The following is a 14,035-nucleotide window of genomic DNA, read 5'->3' as shown; positions in this document are numbered from 1 at the left end:
GTTTGGACCTCTTGGATTGTTGCAAATTTGGGTATTCTGTTATTTCTTGGGAGTCCACTTGGCCTACTGTTGATTATAGGCCACATGCTTGTGGTTTCACCAGGTCGATGGATACAACTCGGTTCTCCTTTTTACCAGCAAGTGGCAGTAGTACTACTGATCTTGTTCCGTTGATTGTTAAGACAGGTACTGCTTTTCTGTAAGAAGGCCCAAATTCCTTCTTCACCGCTATTTTTTCTCTGACCAGATCCCCAATTTTTGGAATCCAGACAGGTCTTGCTGGGACAGGTGGTGTGTCTTCAGTGGTAGATGGCTGTTAATTTAACTTTATGTTGCTTAAGGATTTTCTTGTTTCATTCAAGTCCTGTAAAACAGCCAAACGATCTTTGATGTCAAAGTCTTTATTTTTATCTTTTACCACTGAAGCCTGACTATTAAGGTCCTGAACATACATTCTAGTTCCGAACAATAGTTTGTACGGGCTGAAACCTTTTAGAGAATTTCTTGGCAAGTTATTAAGACTACGTTGGACACTTGTTAAATGTTTGACCCACGCATCACCCAAACCTAATATCTTCGCTGTTATAGATTGCTTTATGTCTCGTTTTTTTTGTTCCACTACACTGTTTCCCTCAGGATGAAATGGACAAGAGAATCGCAATCCAATGCCCATGCTGGTCACGGCCTCCTTATAAGCTCGAGAGCTAAAAGTAGGACCCTGGTCAGAATGAAGCATGGCAATTGCGTATGTGCCGATAAAGACTCGCAGATCTTTTATAACAGTTTTGGCATCAGCCGAGTGCTGGGGCCACATTTTATGGTGAATGTAGTCTTAAACAATTAATAGGACGCATTATTGCTTATAGACAGCATGACCCTGTCCATAAAGGGTATCTGGGCTACAAGCTGGACCGGTTCACAACTGCGATCTCTGCTGCAGTCTTGGCAGTTTTTTGCAAATATTTGAGGTTGCACGCTCATCCCCGGCCACCAGTACTCTGATTGTAATTCAGTCAGAGATTCCTTCATCTGTTTGTGCCTTAGACCCAATCCCATGTGTGCGTCTGCTGTTAAAACTATTCTCCGATTCATGTTTGGAATTACCCTATCCCCCCCTCCAGGGATTCGAGCAAAAGGAACGGAGTTTGCATCAATTACTTATGTATAATTGAGTGGATAGTTCACGGGTATTGCTGCACAGTTGCCTTTTGAAGACGATTTTACTGCCAGCATGGTTTCCCCGTCTATGTATTTTTCTGAATGCTTTTTTGTGGCTACGGAAGCCGGTTTAGTTGCTTCCGCTATGGCTGTATTAGCCAATGAATTCCCTGCAACGTGAACGCCATCACGTTGATGACTCAGAGTGTGTGTCACGTGAGTCTTTTGTAGTTCTTTCTGTAAAAGAACTACTTGTTCCAAAGCATTTTATGCTTGATTGTGGCACCTGTGTCATCTTTGTAATCCTTTTGAACTCAGTTCTGCAAATCATTATTGTAAGAATTGACGCAAAAATGCGAATCGCACACGATTAGTGTCGGGAATTCACGTTCGGCATTTTCAAGCGCCATCTTTAAAGATCTGATTTCAACTCGCTGAGCCGAGCATTTTCTCAGTGATTCAGTTTTTGTTATTTTCGGTCTGAATTTACCACAGAGCCAGCGCCCCTTAACAATCGAGCAGGCTGTATCGTAGGATTTTATTTCTACATTGTAATGCTGTACAAATCTGTCTGTATAGATTATACAGGAGTACTGTTCTAGAGGGAGAATTTCGATTGGCAGAGGATATTCTTTTTCATAAGTTAAATCATTCAGTTTTTTCATCTGCGGGGCGAAATAGTATTTCACATCTTCTGCAGCAAGAGAATTTTCCCACTGTATCCATTTCGGATCCAGTGATACTGTAGGCAGGTTTACTGGGCTGAATAGTGCCTCGAAGGCCGATTCTGCTGTGAGAACCGTGATCCTTTTGCCTTGTGCTAGTTCTCGTTCTTTCGCTATAGCAGTTTGCACTGCTTTCACAGTATTTTCTGTGAGACTGAATGTTTTTTTTGCTTGTGTGTACAAATGAGATTTGTAAGCTATTGGTACCGTTTCTCCCTCATTAGAGGTCAGGTACGTGTATCCGCATCTTCCTGGGATGACTCGGATTACAAGGTTGCGTATATTGTCACGTGTTTCTAATTTTGTTTTCGCTAACATGTCTGTTTGCAGTGATCTCAAAATTTCCGTGTGTTTTTGAGTCCAGTTGATTGGTTTAAATCAGGTTTAATTAATTCGTAGAGAGGTTTAATCCTCTCTGCGTAGTTTAGAATGTAAGTTCTTCCGAAATTCAGGAAGCCTAGAATCGATTGTAAGTTTTTCAGCGTTTTTGGTGCTTGGAGTACAGCGCATTTCTCTAAGAAGTTGTCCGCTAAGCTTTTTCCTTCACTTGATAATTCGTATCCTAAAAATAAGACTGTCAGATGGGCAATTCTTGACTTTTTAAAGTTGAATTTGTAACCCTCTGCCGTGAACCCAAGTATTATGGTGTTCACCCTTTTCAAGTGAGTATCCAAGTCGTCGTCCGTGAGATAGATGTCATCAACATAAGATAATGCCTCATCATCATATATTTGTAGTAACTCTGTTACTCTGGCTGAAAATAATCCCGGGATATTCTTGAACCCCTGTGGGAGCCTACAGAAATTTTTATGTGACCCCATTATTGAGAAAGCGGTCAAGTACCTGCTTTCTGGTGCAATATTTCGACAAAAGAACCCATTAGATATGTCTAATGTTGTTTTATATTTTTTCCGAACTATGTTATTCATCAGTGCTGCACTGTGCGAGTTCTGTACCGCAAATGTTTTGCAACACGAGTTAAGGTGTCTGTAGTCCAGGACTAGACAATACGAATCGTCTGGTTTGGAGACAGGAAACAAAGGATTGTTCATTTGAGAGGTGCATGTTTCAATCACCCCCTGGTATTCAAGTTGATCTAAAATCTCCCTGACCTATTGTTTAGCTTCTTCCTTAATTGGGTACTGCCTTTGTGCAGTAGGTTGACATTTTAACTGGATTTTGTGAGGAGGAGAGTCCTCATCCCATCCTACAGGATTTTTATATAATGCTGGTGCCTGGGCTACTGCCCATTTCCTTGTATATACATATTTAGTGTGAATTGGAATGTGATTCGAGAAGGCAGGCATAATCATTTCTTCACCATGAGGGCACTCCCTGACAAACTTTGGGGGCCAATCTTTCTCAGCTAACAGGATATCATAGCCTTTTGAGAGGTTATCCCAAAATAGACCCCTTATTCTTCTAGTCTTATCTCCCTCTATACGCAGTGTTATTTTGCATATCTTATGAGGTTCGCTAACACTGCTGTCTGCAGTTTCTACTTGAATGTATTCATTCGTGTCCACTGTCTCCAGATGACTCATCAGGATCTTGCGAGCTATGCTGATTTCTGCTGCACTGTCTAGCATTGTCTGTGCCCGCTCTCTGTTTTTCAGCTGTGTCCTCGGTATTCTCGGCATGTTCGATTACTCTAATACTGGCTACCTTCTTCCTTGGGAATTGTAATTTTTTACTTTGAGCAGGTTCCTTGTCTTTGGACTTGGTGTGCTCTTCCCTTGGGTCTGGCCGTCCTCTTCTTTCCGATTTCTGCGAAAAAGATCGAGAGGGACGTGTATCAATACTTTGATATCCATCAGGCTTTTTCAAGTTATCCCTATTTCTAAGGTTATATCTTTTCTCAGAGTGCTCCCTCTGGGGAGACTGGTGTTCTCGAGTCGGAGTTCTTTCCCTCTGTCGAGGAGACCTTCCTCTGGACTGGAAAACTTTTCCTTGGGAGTGGATTGTTTATTTCTATCCCAGCTCTTTTTAGGACTATTTAGATTATTTTTAATAAATGATTTTTCAGGATTTTCGAGTAGTTGGGGTTTTACTGGTTTCCCACCCAAACTATGTCTACCTAATTCTTCATTGCATTTTTCTATAATTCTGGCAAGCTCAATTGATTGATCAGTTATATCTGTTTCTTTCAATTTCTGGTGGATCGCCACAGATGCTGCTTCTCCTTTTATGTTGGCTAGTAATATAGCCGAGACCTGCTTGAAGTCTTTCAGTAATTTCATACCAAGAGTTAAAGCAGGTTCTGGACTGTATTCATTCTGAATTTATTTTAGCACATCTGGTATTACCGCCATGGATGGAACACCATGTGTTTTTGTGTAAATGGAAGCAAAGACTGTACCCCAAGTGTCACAGTCCTCCACATGTGGTGCCACCCCCATTAGAAGGCAGATAGTCAGAATTCTGTGTTTCTCTATAGGGGTAGTATTCGGGAATACTGCCTCTATTTGAGTAATTTTCTGTGCTAACCAGAAAGGAATTTGTTCCCGTTTTGCGGGAGTTTTCCCAAGACATGATTGTATGTTCTGTGGTGTAATTTTATTTGTGTTCCCCTGATGAGGGGTCAGCTGTGGAACATTACCAGCTGTTTGGACTGTTGCAGTCCGCATTACATATTGGACTAACTGTCTATGTATTTTAATTAATGTTTTTAGCTGTGCTAACAGCTCTTCGCAAGACATTTTTTCAATGTCCGGATGTGGTGTGTAGCTGGCTAGAACCGGCCACGTTGCTCCTGGTCTACCTAGTGAACCGAGCCTGGTGATGTGATCATTGTGTTTTAGGGCGCCTTTAAACCAGAGCAGGTGCTCTTGGTATTTTAATGGGATTTCAATCTCCTCGAAAGGAATGTACTCATCCGGTGGTTCCTCTATTTTGTAATAGTGGAATTTGTGTGTTGTAGCATTTGCCGCTGGAAAGTTTATCCATGAATAGAATACCTCTGTCTGCCGATATTTGTGTGCCTCTATCACGAAAATGACGGTACCACCTCGTGAGGTCAGTCCGTTTTCTATAAGTTTTAACGTTATAGTTTTTCTTATGTTGACCGGAATGATGATAGCATCCCGGTCAGTCTGTAGGGGTGGATTTGCTATTCTCAAAGCCTCAGTTTCTTCTGCACCTTCTACCATTCTACTGGAGAAGTTTTTGTTGCAGATCAGGTTTCAAGGAAACAAAGATTAGGTGCACAATATTTTGGAACACTGTATCCTTCAACGTTGAATAAACCAGAAGCTCTACATAGGAATCTCTTCCTACTAAGTTCAGGCGGATTTTAACCTTTCACGCACTCCTGACGTCTATTGGAGTATTTACGGGAGAAAGGGTCTGTGTGAAAAAGCACAACTGAGTTACTCTAACATCTTGCGTTAGTTTTATCGCCTTACCAAACGTTGGTCGCCATGTAGTGAAGTTCCTATTTTCCCTATAGGCCCTGCGCATTGGAATAACATAAACAGCAGTGTAGATGTAGGACTGCGTTCTTCTAGGTCTCTACTGACTATGTTAGACTTAATTGGGTTTGTACCAGCTAGCTCAGAGGTCAATGGAAACTTTCTTGACTGAATAGGAAGTGATCAGCTTCCCTGGCTCAGACAAGAAGGGATTCAGTTTTTCAACAACCGCATTAACATGACAACTTTGCTCCTCAGAATAAGAGTCAATCTCTAGAGTGGTGTGAAACAATAGACAGCTATTTCACTCAGTCAGTTGTGCAGAATTACTTTCACTAGTATGCAGAGAACAGAGAGACGGGCGTTTTCAATAAAAGGTATTATTTATTGAACAGTCTTAAGTTAAGTTGGTTTTGCCAAGGGTTTGCTTCAAGAATTCTCTCTAAGGGTTTAGTCAGCACCGTACCTCTGGAACAGAAGGTTGGAGGTCTGGTATCTCCTCTCAGGACTCGATATTCCAGTCACCCGCAAGGGTAGGCTGGAAACGCCAGAGCTGGATTTTCTCTGCAGGAGAAAAGACAGCGACTTTCTCACCGCGTCAAGGAGGAGGGGCAGCGTCTGTGGGCTTCTCGCATCTGCTGGGCTCTCTGCAAGGGACAGCTGTTCTGCTCCAGTATTCACCACCACCGTGTTTGCTTAAGGCAACGTTGGAATATTTATACCTGAAAGGTGCCGAGTTTGACGTAGGTTTTTGGGCATAAGACGTCAATAAAGATGTCACTAAGAACTGGTCGTTCTTACAGTGCTCGCAGGAGTTCTATTACTAATCGAAACAAAGCAAGCAGGGCTTTCCCAGGTTGCTGGGGGGTTTGAGCTGTTGAAAGAACTCGGTGTGTTATCTAGGAATCTAAGGAAGTGGCTTCTGCTGTGTAATGTACTGTAATGAGCTGCAGAGACGAGTTACTGAAATATGGCTCTGATCGTTTATGCCATTATAGGGATACGTATTGATTATAGCCGTATAAGGGCATGAGGTAACAATATTGATCGGGGTCCTAGATAGAACACAACAATATAGTCAAAATTCCAAGAATTAAACTTAAAAGAATGTTTATGACATATAGCTATGAAGTCAGAGAGCGTTTAGAATATAGCAAGAAAGAGTTGTAGAACACGAATTGCTGGTTTGATCTTTCTACTTTAATCACAGCGGCCCGATTCACAGAACTAACTTAAGACAATGTCCTAAAATACTACCATGTTGGTATTCACAGAAGGCACTTACTCATTTCGGTATTCACAGAAGTTAAGAGTCCTAACTTTAGGACTTCCTAATGCCTTCTGTGAATACCCAAAGTCTTAAAGTTAGTATTTTTCTCAGTTTAGGAGTAGTAAAGTTAGGACTCCTAACTTTAGGTCTACTAAATGCCTTCTGTAAATACCAAAAGTCTTAAAGTTAGGATTTTCTCAGGTTAGGAGTAGTAGAGTTAGGACCCCTAACTTTAGGACTCCTAAATGCCTTCTGTGAATACCGAAAGTCTTAAAGTAAGAATTTTTCTCAGTTTAGGAGTCCTAAAGTTAGGAGTCCTAACTTTACTACTCCTAACTGAGAAAAATCCTATCTTTAAGACTTTCGGCATTCACAGAAGGCATTTAGTAGTCCTAAAGTTAGGACTCCTAACTTCTGTGAAGACCAAAATGGTAAGTGCCTTCTGTGAATACCAAAATGAGTAAGTGTCTTCTGTAAATACCAAAAGAGTAGTAAGTTTAGGATTTTTTCTTAAGTTAGGTCTGTGAATCGGGCCCCCTATGATGTTTTATCTCATAAGATTCAGGATGGGTATTGCCCATTTATTGGTTTCCTATACGTGTGATGTACATTGTGACCCAAAACTGAATTTGTGTCCTTGTGACTAGGAATCAGCACAGAGCAGTTTACATTTTATGTTTTTCTGTGGACTGTGGGTTAAGATTTTTAAATATAAGAAAGTACAGGGCTGCATTACTATATTTGCTACTATTGAAAGATAAATGTCTTTTTTTAATGATTTATAAATAAATTTCCACTGCGGTGCGGCTTCGGAACATTGTTGGTAAATGATTTTATATTGCTTAAAACAATAATTTAAACTCAAATTTGATTCTTTTAATTGTATGAAATGTTTTTATTATGTAATCTTTTATGTTTGATTTGCATCTGAATAAAGATTTTTTGATGATGATGATGAGGTCGACTGCGTGAGCTGCCCTTGGTGGGACTGCCTCGATACGGTCAAGGCCGCTACAACAGCGGTGGTCGCGGCGAGCGGATCCTGGCCACCCCCCAGGAAGAAGTAATAGACTGTTGCACAGGGTCAAAAGTGCAGTGTAGCTGCGATAATACCGCTGGGCCGCACTGGTGGAATTTGCCTAATAGTAGCTGGCCTGAGAATAGTCTGGAGCGAGACTCGCCATGGTGAAGGGTGCCTGATGTACATGGGGCCGATGACTGGAGTCAATTGAACTGTTTTTTGATCGCAGCCTGCCCGGCTTCCTTCGATAGCCACTGCTGCCTTGCTGCACTGAACATAACTATCCCCTGGCTGTCTGGCACGATCCGCACCTGGGTTCTTCGGCCTAGACACCGGGGTACAATAGCGCTAACATTGGATCATTTGCGCATTGTGTGCACTGCGGTCAGTGCCCTGCTGCAGGACGAGGTACTTCGCAGAGGCGCTCTGTGGTGTGGCAGTGGGGTGTGGCCTAATGACAATGCTGAGAGGTGAGAGGCCAGGTGATTTGCCAGTGATTGTGCTCTGAGCTTCTTTGGCTTCGCTGTCCACCCCCCCGGGCATAGATGAGCTAGGCGGCTGGCATGCGCTGAACTTGACTGCCCAGTTGAAAGTACAGTTTACCTGCCCAGGGGCATTCAGCAAACCGTCCACTGACCCCTCCTTCCCGTTCTGCACAACATGGGCAAAGCGGATGGCAAGCAATCCAAGCTAACATTTGAAAATAGAAGGCAGACTCGCCAGGAGGAATCCCCCCAGGAAACGGGTGAACAATCAACTCAAACTAAGGCTGGCGCAATGCAAGATGACGACCTGAATGCACTATTGCTGGAGGTCAAGACCAGCATTAGCAGTATTGACTCTAAGCTTGACCAATTGTCAGCTCGCCTCGACCATGGGAAGACCAGGGTTGACACTCACAATACCAAAATAATGCAGCTGAAAGCGAGAGTGTCTGATACTGAGGACGCGGTGTCCTGGGACAAACAAAAGATGCTCCAAATGGACAAGCTGCTAGAACTGATTAAAGCAAAAATTGAAGATTTGGAGGTGTGTCCCGAAGGAGCAATCTGCGCATCACGGGCATACCTGAGTCCACCAGCATCACAGTAATGGAAGATTCTTTCCAAGCCCTCCTGCTGGAACTCTTTGGCAATGTACTCTCGACGGTGTTTATAGTGGAGAGGGTACACAAATCCCTGGGCCCGCGGCTCCCGCCGGGCACGCCGGCTCGCCCAATAATTACCTAACTCTTGAACTACCGCAACTGTAATGCTGTTGTGCATGGCACACGAAATGGGTGAGGTGAGACACCAGGGGAAAATGTTAGCAATGTATCTGGACTTTACACTGGCGGTGCAGGCGGCCCACCGCAAATTCCTCCCGGCCAAAAGAATCCTTCAGAAACAGGATGTACAATAAGCCCGTAGTCTACCCTGCCAAACTGAGGATGAAGAAAGGAAAGCAGATGCAATTCTTCAGCGAACCTAAGGCCGTGTTGGCGTTTGCCAAGAAACTGGAAAAGCAGCAGTGTAATGGACCCAGAACCCCTGAGCGCACTGAAGAAGGAGCAACAAGTGACAACAACTAACTAAACTATCCTGAATTGTACACTAGCTTGCAAGATGGTGCCTGAACGGTGGTCTCAAAGGTTTTTTTTATTCGGCGATAGTGCTTCAACCCCAGAGGTGGAGGATGCCTGCAAATTCAAAACACTTTGCTATAACAATATCCTACTCTCAATATGGCTTGGCCACCCTGTCCTGAGGTGGGGTGAATGCTAGGTGGAGCCAGGCCCCCATGCGATAACTCCCTTGCTTTTCTAGTGTTAGTAATTAGGGGAGGTTGTGTGGTTTTTCACAACCTGATTGGGGGATTGGTGTGGGAGGGCAGGGTGGGGTTGGGAGTGTTCAGTACAAGGAGCAATGTGTTGTTGTTTTTTTCCCTATTGTTGATGGGGGGATAAGGGGATTGTTATTATGTTGCAAGGCTTGAAATTTAGGAATTATACAACTGTGGCTGGAATTCTAATGCTGAGCTATGTGGTGCAATTGAATGTATTGTGACGTGTCCCCAGAGCAGCGACCCCCCGGATGTATTATTGTGCCTAATAGCCAGCTCGACCACTCTGGGGCTAGACAACACCACCCTCAGGCAGTGTACACAATCAAGACAATATTCGAAGATAATTTGTTGGTGGACATATGGAGGTGCATGCATGATGGACAGAGGAGTGGCACGTTTAACTCCACGCACTATGGGTCCTGGTCGTGTATTTATTACTGGTTATTGACAAAAGATGTTGCAACTTGGGCGGTGGCATCTGATCACCTGCCTGGGACACTCTCTGAACATTTCCCAGTGTGCTTGACACTAGCAATTCCGCAGGCACCGCCATGTGCGTTTACCTTGCACCTTCCCTCCTATGCGCTGCGTGATGCTGCCTTCTGCGCAGAGATTCATACTGCCATAATAGACTATTTTGCTAACAATGTGGAATCAGTGGAGTCACCTTCCACGTTTTGGGAGGAGGGTGATTCTAGGAGAATGCTTTGCGAAGCAGGCTGGGGTGCTGCGGGCAATTTGTTGCAAGCTAAGCAGAATAGATGCCGAAATCAAGAAATTAGAAGATGAGCAGGAAGCTAATATGAACCTGTCTAATCTGTCAGATATTCAGGGGAAAATATCCGAGTACATGGAAGAAGCTGAAAGGGAGGTGAAAAATCTGGGGAAGTCGGCATTGGCCCAACCATATGGGGAGGGAGACCCGACCCGGTAAAACTCTGGCGGGCATGCTGAGCAAGCCGCATGCTGCATTTTATGTTACTGAATTGCGGGACAGCATTGGCCATTTGGTCACCTACCCAGACTCCCTGCTGGGAGTGATGTCCTCATTTTATAAAAATTTGTATACATCCGGAGACACCATGTGTAAAACTGAATTGCAGGCCTACCTTGACACTATAGAGCTTCTGTGGCTTGGCGCAAGCCATCGGGAGTACCTAGGTGATCCGAGCAGTCCTGAAGGGGCCGCGCATGTTATCTCCGCTCTACCGGCAGGGAAGGCGCTGGGACTTGATGGGCTTACTCCCTCATTTTATAAGGAATATGTGGACCTGCTTAGTCCTCATCTCATAGAAATTTTTCATGAATCTCTGGAGATTCGTGTACTTCCGCTGTCGCTCTGTGAGGCTATAATCATCACAATCCTGAAGCCAGACAAGCCACCCGAGTTTTGTGACTCATACTGGAACTTATCTCCCATAAATATTGACATGAAAATATATGCAAAGCTTTTAGCTAACCGTATGCAGCCATTATGCCCCTGATAGCTCACCCGACCCAGACGGGATAACTGTTCACGTTGCTGGCTAGATTGGAGTTTAGCCCTGGCTTTATACAAAAGATATACTTGCTCTACAACCTCCCGATGGCCCAAGTGTGCATCAAATGGACAGATCTCAGAAAGATTTGCGATGACCAGAGGACCAGACAAGGGTTTCCTCTATCACCACTCCTGTTTGCCATGACCATGGAGCCTCTGGCTGCCAGGTTGAGGCAACACCACGCAGATCATGGAATCAGCTACACCACTAGGGGCCTGGTGGTGTCGCTCTATGCATACGACACCACAATGTACAACAGCGATCCCAGCACCAACATATCCCCAATGACGTGCAAGGTTATAAGATTCGGGGGGGGGGTCATTCTGGAGTGCACATCAATTGGAGCAAGTCCATTCTCTTTCCACTTACCAATTCGGCCTCCCCTTGCCCCAGGGACTATCCCTACAGATGGGCTACTGAGCCCACAAATTACCTGGGGATTTAGTTAAGTTGAGATGTGGACAAGGTCTGGAGAGCAAACTTTGGCAGCACCATCGAGTGGTTTGAGTCGAGAGCGCAGGCGTGGAAGGGGTCGCCACTGTCTCTTGCGGACCGTATTGCAATAGCAAAGATGAATGTTTTGACTACATTTTTATACCTCTTTGTAAATGTCCCGATTCCCCTCACATCACAATTTTTCAAAAGACTGAGGTCTAGCCTGGTGACACTGGCTTTGGCAGGCCGCAAGCCCAGGGTAAGATATGAGACACTAACCTGTCACCTGACGAGGGGCAGTATGGGAGATCCAGATCTACAAGCATATGAATTCTGCACACAGTCACGTTTTCTACACCACTGGTTACACCAGGCTCCATTTCAAACACACGTGGTGGTCGAAAGGGATAGATCTGTGCTGCTGCTGCTCTCAACCACTGTTTTTGATGAATATTGTGCACCACGCAATGAAATAGACCCAGTGGAATTTGTGAGATGGGGTTGGGGGGGACTTCGATGCCGTGTTGGCTTCACAATTCTACATTCCCCATTGGCCTGATTGCCTGAGAACCCACTCTTTCCAACACAGCAAGATAAGGGAATGGCCAACAGGGCCTTGGAGCTGTGGTGGAATTTTTCCCGTCAGGGGTTCATGACCTCGATACCCAGCCCGGTGGCACGCAGACTATAGGGGCTAGATACACTACTTCACTATTAGATACGTGCAACTTGTAGGGTGCTATATGCTACTTTCCAGGAGCAGCCCCCAATATTTGAGGCGCTAAAACACATTGTATACTACAGCGTCTTCGCAAAAACTGGTCACCGGACAATACTCCGTTGCAATCTGCTCCACTTCATGGGAGCCCCTCGTGGCAAGGGTGGCACGGGAACAGGAACTTGGTACTGAGATCTCAGAGGCAGTGTGGACATTCAGCTGTGTGCTGACAAAGATTATCCCCCCAATTATAAGCTGTGGCTGATCTATTTTAAGTATCTAAAAAGATGTACCGTACCCTACTACTAATGCATAAGATGGGGCTATGCGAAACCTCGAACATTGCTTGCTGTGTGGTGCTGGACGCATCATTTTTGCACCTGGCTAAGAGTGGCAAATTCTGGGGTGAGGTGTGAGAGACAATTGGAGTTATAGTGGGGGCCCCTCTAGATCTGGAGACTTTCCTGTTGGGATATGTCGAAAGGATAACTGCGGCGAATCATAGGCTGGTAGCAATATTACTATCACTGGCTAGGCGCAGGCTGTCGGTTCATTGGGGGCACCGGTTGAAGCTGCTGCATGCTGTGTGGCTATGAGACGCTGCCTATTGCCAGGGGCAGCTCAACACATATTGGGAGCTTATGCCAGAGAGTGTTACGCTTGTAGACATTTGGGAACCTTTTACTACATCGTCACACACAGAGAAGAAGCCAAGAGGAGGTTTAAGGACCTGCGTGGGGGTACTCCCCACTCCTAATAACTAACACACAAAGAACCCATGGGTCTGGGACAGGAGCCTGATTGGCAAATGGACTACACTAACCATACTACAAAGGGAGGGATATCCCTTTTTAAAGGACTGTTCCACTCACACACCAAAAGGTGTCATGCTTCATCAAAGGGTTGCCTCCTCGCGTCAAGAACCTAGTCTAGCACAGGCTACAACCCCCTCTCTACAAGGCAGGAGCTCAGGGATATTTTCAAATTGAGCAAATGGGTTGTCCTAAAAAACCTATGTGAGTGTGGTGAGTGATAAGATATGTGCAGTGCTGGAGTGAATGTGAGTTAAAACTGCCTACAGAGCTAGCTATCAGAAACCTTTATTCAGCTGCCCTATGACAGGATTAAAAGCAATAAGATCATTATTCAGAATGAGACCTTTTGTCGTGTGAGGGGAACCGCCCTTTAAAAAGGGATATCCCCCTCTTTGTAGTATGGTTAGTGTAGTCCACATGTCAATCAGGCTCCTGTCCAGTACCCGTTGGTTCTTTGTGTGTTAGTTAAGCTGTTGCTACATACCTGTGAGAGATGACTGAGACGTAGCTGATGTATCAGGCACAGACAACTTGATGAGGTTGAAGCCCTGAGGGCAAATAGTCTATACTATTAAATATACATGCTGATGTCGATGCTGGGGGCAGTGGGGCGACAATATTGGAACATCAAAAAGTTAATCACTTCAAGGAATTGCACTATGTGAAGGTGTATGTTTAATGTATTTCAGCACCTGAGTACATGCTTCTATGCCATGACAAGCCTCAATATTACTGAATCTTTTCCTTTTCAAAAAAGCCAATAAAGAAAAAAAAGTATTAAAAAAACACCTTTCAAGACCTAGGATCACCCAATGTCTTTGAAAATACTAGCGAGATTGGCTCATGCATGATGGCCTTGGTAAGAACACATACTATGCCCATTGTCATTGTCAACCTGTGAGGGCATGGAGCTCTCTCTAATATGAATAAAGGCACCAGAATACTGATTTTATTTAACTCACCTTTGAGTAAATACAAATCACTTCCTGGTGGCTTTCCCCCTTACTTGGATGTGGTTTGCATTAATACCCTGTTGCCCATGCGACTGAGTATCCATACTGTCCACTAAGCACTTTATAATATTTTGCTCTTTATGTTCTGCTTGTAGAACCCGGATG

This window comes from Lissotriton vulgaris, chromosome 9, assembly GCF_964263255.1.
Source record: "Lissotriton vulgaris chromosome 9, aLisVul1.2, whole genome shotgun sequence".
NCBI classification, from domain to species: domain Eukaryota; kingdom Metazoa; phylum Chordata; class Amphibia; order Caudata; family Salamandridae; genus Lissotriton; species Lissotriton vulgaris.
This window is presented reverse-complemented; position numbering follows the sequence as displayed.